Source organism: Fukomys damarensis, unplaced genomic scaffold (assembly GCF_012274545.1).
Source record: "Fukomys damarensis isolate Sample0158 unplaced genomic scaffold, DMR_v1.0_HiC HiC_scaffold_8, whole genome shotgun sequence".
In the NCBI taxonomy this organism is placed as follows: Eukaryota; Metazoa; Chordata; class Mammalia; order Rodentia; family Bathyergidae; genus Fukomys; species Fukomys damarensis.
This window is the reverse complement of record NW_022900920.1, coordinates 2,893,451-2,904,900: the sequence shown is the minus strand read 5'-3', so window position 1 is coordinate 2,904,900 and position 11,450 is coordinate 2,893,451. Positions and strand designations below refer to the sequence as shown.

Genomic DNA, 11,450 nt, shown 5'->3' with positions numbered 1-11,450 from the left:
CATACCCACTTTAATTTACACCCAATATGGGCCATTGACTTAAGACAAGAAACATAAGGAACACTGAGATGGAAATACAATATCAAAGTTAATGAGGAACATAAAATATAGAATAATTCTGAAAATTTCCCTACTACTCCATAAACCAATGCTAAAAAAGGAAAGCACAGCAGCAATTAAAGCCAATTTGGCTTTTTTGTTTATTAAGGATAAAGATCCATTCCTGTAATGTTTTATTGAGGAATGCTTGCAAAGAGCAGTTGAAAACTTTCCCTTTAATCTCAATATGTAATGGGGGGGAAATCCTTCACATTTAAAAAGAGCTGATTTTTCAGAAACAAAATTTCAAGAATTCAAAATATCAGGTCTTGTTTTTTCATGCTATAACATACAACTATAATCTGCATTTTAAAATACATTTGGTTCTCAAATGAAACATGTATCAAATTATGATTTGCAACAAATCACCTTTTTGCATAATTAAAGTAAATTAGACAACATTCATCATTTACTTAATAAGGAAAATGTCCAAATTCATCTCTACACCCTACAGATATAAGGAATGATTAAAATAAACTTTATGGCACATTTTTAAATAATACACTGATACAAGAGAGCATTATCATATCAAATCACGGAATTATCTTAAATAACTCTTTAATGTTGCTGTCTGCATTTTTATGACTTCTTTGGATGCTGCATGGTAAATATGCACTTTTGCTCCCACCCCCCACCTCGTGCTTAGGATGATGCCATGTGGCTACTTCTGGCAAAAGAGTTGTAAGAAGAAGATTCTAGACTCCCCAGAGCATCTTTTCTTTCTGCAGGTGACTGGCACTATTAGACATGTGGCTGTTCCATCAGCCCTGCCCCTGGGCTGTTGTGACAAGCATGGCTCTTGCTAACTTATATCAGATATATACACTGAGTAAGAAGAAAAACCTTGTAGTTTTAAGCTACTGAGACTTGGGGACTGTGCTATTGTAGCTTAACCAACTTGTCTGACTTATAAAACTCACAGGTAAGAATATGTGAGCTTGTCTACTCTTTACATCTCGTAATGGCTCACCTCTATCACCAGGAACAATAATACAATGGAACCACCTTGGATGTTGGGGATAAACACCCTATGTTTGAATCCTGGACTAGCCACTTGCTGGTTATGTGGCTTACTCAAGTTACTTAAGCTCTCTAAGCTTAGCTTTCTCATCTTTAAAAACAGCAGCACAGTACCCACCTTGACTGACTATTAAGGGAATCAGAAATAGCATATTTGAAAGGTCTTACAGCATGTATAATCTGTAGACACACTAAAAATAGAAGCCATTACAAGGTAGCTTAGTAAATTCTATTTCACTCATGTTCCCAGCACTCCCTTCCACATCCCTTTCGGACTCCTCCCACTGTAGTTATATGGTTTTAGCAAGGTTACCAAGCACAGTGGGCTATGTCCTGGCTGAAGGGTGAGCACGTGACCAAGTCTTCACCAATCCCTTTCCCATTCACAGGACTGGGCATGTGACCCAGGCAGGGCCAATAGGACACTTCTGTGCTTTCTGACACAAGAACGAGAGAGAGGCTCTTCCAGGGAGAGTGGTGATGAAATAAACCTGGAGTTGGCAGTGTTCACACTCCCTCCCACAGAGAGGAAAACTCTTCAGTGGAAGAGGATAAAGTTCCATACACAAAGGAGAGCCAGTTTCTGTCACCAGCAATCAAAAACATCCTGGTGAATCCAAATATGCGCACTTACCACACAAGGAATGCATGCACACAGAGCCTTTGCACAATCCCGGCACATGTGAACAGCAGCTCAGAAGACATGGCAAAGGCGCAGCAGAATTCAGAGGAGGGAGCAATCACGCCCACCTGGCAAAGGAAGGGTAGTGATCAGGAAGGTCTTCCTGGTGCAGTGGCACTTGAAGTACCCTTGAGGAAGGGTAACAAAGGCTGTTGTATTATTTTACCTTTTCAAGCACCAATGAGAGCGAGCATGCTCTGCTCACTCTTGTCTATTTCAGGTTCAGACAACAGAGCCCCAAAGCAATATGAATCTCCTCTACTTTCCCATGTCTAAAGGCTAAATTAAAGAAAACATTTCAGAAAATTTCTCATAGAGAGCTTTCAGAAGCCCAGAAATTTCCTCAAACAGTCCCCACCTTGCCCCAAACACTAATCAGATGCCGACAAAGTAGTAGGTCACAGCGATATAGAAGTGAACCAGGCTGACATGTGCTACCCCAAGCCTTACGGAACTGATAATTAATTGGGTGTGAGGAGGGAATAAGACACCACAGACATTGGTGAAAGCCATGTAAGGAAGCAACCGAAGTGGAGATGTGCAGTGATTGTTGGATAGGGTGAGGACAGCCATCTCAGGCATCGCTCACATGTGTGAAGAGTAACCCTTCCTTTAGGACTAGAGAGAAGGAGGCTACCAAGAGGGAGATGAAGCTCCTTGCACAGGGCCATGAAAATTACAATGCTCAGGGGTGGGAGGAAAATAGATACTATGGGACTGAAAGAAGAATGACTTGAGTAGAGCAAAATAGGGATGAGGAGGCTGGGAGGGGATGAGACCAGAGGAGTAGTCAAGGGCTCAATCACTGAAAGCCAGGAAAACAGTTAGAATTCACTCCAAGGATATGGGAAGTCCTACAAAATGTTAATCATGGAGAAAACAAGATAGTCTCCCCTTCCCATGGCTTTAAGCCCAAATCCTAACTCTTGCTCCATCAACCCTTCCTTGTGGAATGATTTAGGGCACACTTCTTGAGGCCCAGTGGCTGCCCTGGAGGCAGCTGGCCCTCACCTTGTGTCTGGTGCCAGTATGGACTAGTTACCCTGCAGCTCACTTTCTCTAAGATCAGGGCCTGCCCTGTACTCACCGCTTCTCTAGGCTGAAGTTTCCCATGGTACAGTCCCCAAAACATCTGAATCAGTTCATTCTAAAGTCAGTTGTAAGAGTCATCCAAGGAGCTTTGCAAGACTAACTCCTAAGACCCTCCCCAGAGTGGCTCCTAGGCAAACCCAGGATTCTAAACATGTAGAAGCTTCTAAAGGCTTCAGAACTATGAGGCATGAATATGGGGTCTCCTCTCATTGCTACCCCTTCCTAGGGCTGAATCCTTGCGTACTGAATCACTGTTCTGCCCTCCTGCCAGACTCCCAAACAAGGAGCACCTGTTCCAGCACTCCACAGCTCCCCAGGCCACTGGCAACGAAGGCCCTTCTATCAGGCCCATGACCCAGCTATTTCTTGTATTGAGCATGTCAGACACTGAACTTCTGTCTGTGCCAACAACACCTGTATGTCACTTTGCCCTCTTCCCCAGTATCCCTAGCTGGACAAATTCTTATCTGTGCTGCTTGCGCCTTAAGTAGGTTTACTGCCCACACTTCCCTGTGGGGAAGTGGCTTTATGGCTGGACAAACTTAAGCTGGGATCCTGGCATGGCTACAGACCAGCCGGGTCATTTCAAGCAAGTTACTATCTTAGAGGTGCAGTTTCCTGTCTGGAAAATTGAGCTAATAATATTCAATGGACTGAATGTTAATGCCTCTCTAAAATTGATTCGTTGAACACCTTAACCCCTCGTGATTATATTAAGAGATGGGAACTTTGGAAGTTGACTATGAGGGTCTTGAGGTCAACCAGACTCCCCCAGTCTCTCCCTTTGTGTGAAGGGTAAGTAGTCTTCAATCTGGAAGGCCCTCACCAGAACCTGAACACGATGGCACTCTGGTCTAGGGCTTTCAGCCTCTGGAGCTGTGAAAAATAAATTTCTGTTGTTATGGACCCCATCTATCCCAGTCTACTATATTTTGTTATGGCTGCCAAAACTCACCATGACATTATAACTCTTAAACTTTTGCTATAAGAATTAAGTGAAATAATACATGTAACACTTCCTAATGTGTAGCCAGCACTCAACAAATAGTTAGCATACTATAATTACCATGATCACCTGAAAATAATAAACCTGGCTATTATTATATCTGGCCAAGTGTCTTTGCTTGACAACCAATTCTTTATTAAATGACGATTTACAAACCCCCGTCCTTCCTTGAGTTAGGGTGCTCGTGAGAACACTCATCTAGGGCTGCCATCCAGAGGCTGAGGACAGGGACGAGTATGGAAAGCAATGCCCACAATGCCAACTGTAGCCCAAGGCCTGTGCTGATTTTTTCAAGAGGGGGAACTTGTCCCTCCTTCTCATGTCTGTCACTCTGAATAAAACCTATTTTTATCTGCTTTGCATTCACCTAAGCTGAGACGTTTGGCTTCAGGGAACAGCTTCTCCAAGGGAGGAAAACACACACACACACACACACACACACACACACACACACACACACCCTTCAAGCCTCTCTCTAAAGTCAGTTGTATGAGTGCCTCTGCTGCTCTGGCACTTCTGTGTACTCCAGCTGGGAGACCAGCTGTCTGGAAGCTGGGGCCACAGAACAGGCTGGGGCATATCCAGTGCCCAGATGAGAAACGAAGGTGGTTCTTTCCAACAAAGCTGCCTGAGGTGGTCTGAGAGATCTAGGCTCCAAGGAGAGAGCCAAAGTAGACACAAACAGCATGTAAATGTCCCGTTCCCGGGCACCGTCAGGCTATGTTAGGGGGTGACTGCCCAGAATCACACCAACCTGAGTTGACAGGGCCCTCAGAGACCATCTCTCCTAGCCCTTCCATTGGTCAGCTTGGCAATGTCCTCAAAGGGGAGGCACTGTCTGCAGCCATGGTGAGGAGAAGTCACATCTCCTAGCCGCCTGGTGACCTCTATGGGGGGAAATCACTGGCAAGCTACTGGGCCGGGTCATCTGTTGCCCAGAGTGAAAGTCCCACACCTGGACCACCCAGGGCCCCCTGCAGCTGTCTGGTTGGCCCCTGGTCCTACTTGCTTACTGCAAGCATTGCCTTCTTGCTTATTTTCTTATGAAAAGAGCCAGAGGGGCCAGGCAGGGCCATCACTATTGAATAGCCCTTCTGAAGAGCAGACTGTTATTCCAGTGGCTCTGGAATGTCTAGAAGGATGAAATGGAACTACTGTTTCCAGGGGTGGATAGAGTGATCTGGCCTCTGCTCCAGCTTTGTGTATATTATGGGATCAGAGCTTTTAAACAACTCCAAATTCCAAAGCACATAAGCATCATTTTCATGACTGTGTCTTCTGATGCCCCTGGTACGTAAGGTCACTGAGCTTTATAGCTCTTGCCATCCATAGAAGATGAGCTGAGGTTTGAGAGGTCACACGACTGTTTACAGAACGCCCAACTGCCCTGCTGGTCATGACTTCCCTATGACTCCCACTTTTCTTACCCTCAATGGCAGTTTGCAAACCAGTTTGGTCTCACATTCCCAGAGCCTGACACAACTGGCAGAATGAAATTTATTTCAGGCATAACGCAGAAAGTCCCTCAGAAGGTATGGGGTTCCCAACAGAAGACCACCTCAGCCCACATAACACCTTTACACAAAGTAGAAAAGAGTTTCCTTTCCACAACACGCCTTCCTCCTAATTGTTGAAATCATGTCATAATACAGTGACTTTGTCAGTGTAAGGTAGCTGGCGACCAGGAACCTGTCACAATTTATCTACAGATTTGAGAGATATGAGGCACGAATGGGACCTCTGAGTTGTACAGTGCCACCATGCACACAGAGGACCATGATGGCCTACACTGATGGCACTGTTTCTCTCTGTTTTATCTCAGATCCAAATGGTCCTGTAGAGTTCTTTGATTCTTCCCTCCTCTTCCCTGAATAGCTGTCTTGGCCTAGAATGAATAGATGGTGACCCAAAAGCTCAGGGAGCAAACTGATACAGCCCTAAAATAGTCCCCCCAAAGCCTCCTTCACCCTCTGTAGGCCAAGGAAGTGGCCAAAGGTAGAGGAGGGAGCCCAGGCCAACCTCTGACTAGAAAAGGAGGAAAGGGCCAGGCAGCTGCTCCCAGTCTCCTCTACTGGAGAAGAGTGTAGGGAGGCAGGCCAATGTGGAGGGCAACAAGGAAGGGAACAAAGCCAAATGCATCCTAAAAGCTTAGAGACCCTGTTTCCAGGTCTCTCCCTAAGCTCAGAAGGGAAAGTCCAAACTTACTTTTCTCCTAGGAGAGCAGATTCTGAGTCTCATTCTCCTCCCCAGACTGGGGACAGACTATTAAACTACTGGATGCTCCCTACCAAATCTCTCCAAAGTCAGAAAGGAAATGCAGACCCTGGGATCTAAAATTCACCTTCATCTTCCTTTAGGAACCAGAAAGACAGCTGTGCCCACTCTTGCCCTCCTGACCCCAGCACTCCCTCTATCGGGGCCTTAACCCTGGCCCCTGCCTCTAGGCTCATTATGGGCCCACTGATATTCAGAATGATTTCATTAACATCATCACAAATGCAGTCGTGAAGAACTTATTAAGGAAGTTTGAACTAGGCAATGTTTCCCACAAACAGCCAACTTAAATACCGAGCACAAAATCCATTTACAGTGTCAAAGAAAACCCCAAATGCATATGGTCAAGGAAATATTGTTGCTCTTGGTCGATGCTGAGGATGCTGCCAGGGAAACTGCAAGAAAATTATTAACATCTATTTTGGGGAAAGTGGATTAAAAATAAACAGCTGAGGTGGAGGGCAGAGGTGTGACAATGGAGCAAATGTGAAAAGCAAGCTAAAGGGTGTTCAGTCACAAATTTTGAGCCTGAATGATCAAGCTTTATTTGTTCCCTGTATGGCTCATAATTTTAACCTTTTATTATGCAAAGCAGCCAGTTTGGTTTTGCATTACCAGAGGAGGCTTGGCATGATTAACAGATCACATTTGCTAATCTCTTCACCTATGAAAAGATGGGCTGGCTCAAAGGAGACTTTTAAGTTATTTTCAGCTCTTGGGTGATGGAGACATGAGTATCCTAAGTCTGCATCACTTCCCAAAAGCTGATGTAGAGAAGAATTTACAGTGGGGCAGATCAGAGTAGGGAATACAGAGGATGAGCCAGGATGATCCTTCGGGTCCTAGGGATAAGCTCTCCCTTGTGTATTCCATCGAGCAACCTTCAACACCCTGAGGATCATGACAGGGAAGGAGCTACCAGGTGGGCCCATGTCCACAAGAAGCAAACAGTCTTTGTGACTCCTTAGGAGCTCTCCAGGGTACTGGACGGGCGGCCCAAAACACTGACCCAGTGGACCCTCAGGCCTACAATTGCCCCTGCTTTCCTAGATTTTTCTCCCCATAAATCAGCTACACTTAATATTAAATGTAATATTAAATACTGGCCTGCCAGGGCCAGTATCCTCTTCAGTCATACAGTACATGAGAAAGCAGGTGCAGCAATTGAAAGAGGATTTTCAAGCCACACAGATTTGGGTTTGAGTCTACCCCTCATTATGTGAGTTGAGAAAGTTAATCTCTTTTCCTTGAGCCTCAGCTCCCTTCCCTGTAAGGCGAGATTATAATAAATGCCTTTCAGGGTTGTATGGATTTTAAAAGTTGAGGGATATAAGGTATTTAAAGTCTGGCATACAGTCAGTGTTCAAAAACAAATGCCTAATATTCATATCGACGTTAGCCTCAATGCTCCTGTCACCTGCCAGTCTTTGGAGTTGGTGACTTCTTTTCCCCATCCATGAGTTAAGACTCAGTGGGTACAAGTCACAGAAAATGAGTATGGGCTTGTATGGAAAAAAGGGAGGTGTTACAAGGACATGACAGTGTTTTATGCTCAGAGCATGAAGGCAACAAACACCTTTTAGCAGGGTTGTAAACTGGAAACTGTAAGGTCACTAGGATCTTCATATCCCATCTCTGCTCTCCTTCTTCTAAGACCAGTGTCTTTGTTCTTCTCTCCACTCCGCAGATGCATACTTTTAGGTCCAGAATAGACTCTTGCCAGGATTGGTTCCATATTATGAGACACAACTCCAATTTGTTGGAAGAGGAAACCTAACTGGACCCATTTGGAGTCATCTTTGATGCAAATAGACCAAAATAGGGGCAGGTCACCCAGCAGGACCATGGCTATTGGGCAGAAGGAACCATTCCCCGGGAACAAGGGGTAAACACATATCAAATGGTCACTTGAGTTTCCAGTACAGGGGCCACTTTCACATAGTGGCTCATGTAGAAAAGCTCTTAAATTGTTGTATAGCAGATAGATGAGACATGATAGATAAGACTTTAGAAGTGATAGAGGCAAAGGTACTTAAATTACATATTTTATTGTGTTTTCTTCTTATCAGATCCACAAAATAAAAAGCAATGGCCTTACCAATGCCATTCAACAACTGGCTGTGTGGGGCAGACACTGCAGATATTATATTTGCACCGAAGCTCCTCGAAGCCTTTGCCACCCCCGAGTCATTCAGCATCCCTGGCAAGGGAGGTTCCTAGTGTGATGAGGTCTCTTAGTTCGTCAGTCTGTGTCCCAGAGGTGATATGACCCTGAAGGAGACACTCCCAATCAAGAAGGACTAATCAAAGAGAGCTGAGCCCAGAATCTGTCCCCATACAGCCTGTTCCAGCCTTAAAGGGTTTAACTGTAGAACCTCGTCCTCCACACAGTCAGGACCCTGTTCTGCATCCTCTTTTCTCAACAAGAGGCACTGATAGCCTTGAGATATCCTATGTTATTTTTAAATTTTTTATTTTGAGACAGAGGCTCACCCAATCTGGACTCCAAATCACAGTCCTCCTGTCTCCACCTCCCAGAGTGCTGGGATTATAGGCAGGTACCACCACACTCACTTTTTCAATATGTGCAGAGGGAAGTGATGTCTTTCCTTTCTTCTGTCCTCACAACGTCTCAGGAGAAAATGCCTCAAGAAGTCTGAGCTGAGCAACCGAATCATTATGTCTGGATTCCTCAGACTGTTACACCATCTTCTCAAGAGCCCTCAGAAGAATGGCACGTGCAAGCCTGAAATTTGAGGATAAACTTCTTTATTGAAAAGCAGCTAACTCAGTGCCCACGTGGCAATGGAACAAGGACTTCCTAGACTCCAGGCCACTGGAATTAATGTTAAGCCACTATTTACAGAATCCTAAGAAAAGTCTAACTGCTAAGGTTTCATTAGTAATGAGAAAGTGAGGGCCTTGCCCCTGCAAAATGAAGCTCCCAAATTGAGGGTCCCATTCCCCTTAAAAGGCTTTGGGGCTGGCGGAGAGGGTAGGCAGGACAGGAAAAGAATCAGGGGAGATGGCTAGAAGTAGAGGGTAATAAAGAGCTTCAGGAGACAAAGAATTAAGAAGAAGCTCAGGGGTGAGACAAGGCTTAGCAGAGAACTCTACTGACTTCCCAGGAAGTCTCGGGGAAAAGGATACTGGACAGAAACAGGCTGGCCTCAGCTGATCAGTCAAGATTTGGCAGAGACTGAGTAATTTCTGCATATTGTATGGGACGTGGCAGAGCTCTGCGGAGACACAGAATCTGGTTTCAGTCACGCCTTACTCTAACAGTTGTGTAACCCTGGGTCAGAATGCCCAACATCTTTGGGTCTTGGTTTCCCCATCAGCAGAGTGGTTTCTCCATCAGTGTGGGGACAGTTGATCCCTGAATTCGCTCCTAGTTCTGAGTCTTATAGGTATTGCTGCCAATTGGGAAAAGCTCAAGCCTGGCTACTGTGTGTGCTAGAATCTCTGCCTTACTCCATCTGGGCCCTGAGAGATCCTACGACACCAGGGAACCATCCACTGATGACTGTCTAGGAGAGGAGTAGGCATCAAGGGTATGCAGCCACCATGAGTGAGCCACGGAAGTTGGGAGCCTGGAGAACTACATCACAGTCATTGTTGGGGCTGGGGAGGGGAGATGGCGCAAGCCTTAGAAAACTTGAGCCCAGACAACTGTTCCTCTTCCTCCAGGGATCTCAAGGGACCCTGCAAAATGGCCTCGCTACTTCTAAAGACAGAGGGAATCCATAACCGCCTTGATCAGGCTGCACAGGCTAACCAAGGCACTAGGGGGTTTTTGCTTTGGGCTAGAAAAGCCTCCACAGAGCATAACTGGCAGTCACATCCACCTACTCTTTGGACAGATGAAAAACAGATGGCAAATTACAGCTTCTTTGAGTAGTCTGCTGAGCAGTGGAGGGGGCAGTGTCAGTCAGGGCCTGTTTGGGAAAACAAAGCACAGCAGTTATTTTAACAGAGAGAATTTAATCTAGAGAATTGGTCAGACTGCTATCAGGTGACTGAAAGGGGATAAAAAGACATTAAGGCAGTGGATAATCACAAAATGCAGTTGCCAGCCCAGGGCAGGAACAAAGGGAGGTCAGGAGCTAAGAAAAACCTAAAAGATTGGAAGAGCAGCTGCCTGAGACAGGAGTTGGGACCCGGATTTCTGAGGAGGGATGCTGCCTGGCTGGTATATCTGAAGAGCATGGGGAGGCTGTTTCTAGAATTATACAGAAAAGCTGGAAAGAGGGACCGACTTCTGCTGCCAGGTTGAAGAACCATCGCTGGGGGGAAGATGCCAGGTGCAAGGCTCAGCTGCCTTCCCCTGCCTTCTTGTTTCCTTCTACCCCCACCCCCACTGGCAGAACATAAGGAGAAAGAGCTAGCAAAGGGGACTGTGGCCTGCGTGGTACCAACCTGCACCACAGAGTGGAACATAGAACGATGGTGTGAGATGCTGTCGAGGAGTCTGTTTGCCAGCCATGGGGTCCATAGCAGGTGGGAGAATAAAGAAAGCCCACTGGTGCAGTGTGAAAGCCAAGCTGAAGCTGGTTTTCATGCGCTGCTCTGGGACATACAGAATGGCAAGGGCCCACGTAGCGGGGTTTGGAGTGAGACTCAGACTTGTCATGGCAGTGGGCACTGATCTGGTGCCCAAGTAATCCTGAGCTGAACAGCCTCATTCACCAGAAACCAAGAAAAAGCTGGCCTGAGAGACGGCCTTTCAGTCTCGCAGTTCCTCCCACTCTTTCCTTCCATAGGGGAAGGAAAGCCACTTACGAGGAACTCGGGGATGAGACCAGGTGTCCTTGCTGGGTCACACGAAGCTGTCCTGCTGGAAGAAGAAAGGATAGGCCCTCTTTTGCTTGCAGTAGAGATGCCAGCAAAGTGTGGAGCATGATGGAGGGCCTGCAAAATACGTCACTGCTCCACTTCCATCAGCACCACTGATGCAGGAGGCATGGCTCCTGCATAGACCAGCCCCTGCCAGCATAGACCAGGATGCAGAAATGTAGTCCAGGGCAGCAGCTCTGCTGTGTGACTCTGGGGCCACCTTGTAGGTCTCAGCTTCCATGTCTGAAGGAACTAAGGCACCCGGGAAATGGGGAGAAGAACAGAGGCCTCCGGATGGGACAGGGGCTGGCCCCAGGAGAAGCCTGGGTGGGCTCGAGCCTCACCTCACGCAGGTATTCCAGCCATAGCACACTGACCTTTGGAGTCTGGCTTGACTCAGGCTTGAGGATTTTTTTAAGCGAAGCTCCAGCTGCACTCTGG

General features: G+C 46.4%; 1 long non-coding RNA gene across 2 annotated transcripts in view; it reads right to left on the bottom strand.

Annotated features, from left to right (window-relative positions):
* Positions 1-574: 574 nt before the first annotated feature.
* The window catches only part of LOC104872295, a 33,245-nt gene continuing 22,369 nt past the window's right edge, over positions 575-11,450 (bottom strand). The window contains exons 2-4 of one of the 2 annotated variants that reach the window (XR_004516273.1): positions 10,026-10,111; positions 8,748-8,919; positions 575-1,869 (exon numbers count right to left, since the gene is read on the bottom strand). This is a non-coding gene — a long non-coding RNA (uncharacterized LOC104872295). The remainder of the gene's footprint in view (positions 1,870-8,747; positions 8,920-10,025; positions 10,112-11,450) is intronic. The other variant, XR_783115.3, reaches the window with a different exon arrangement.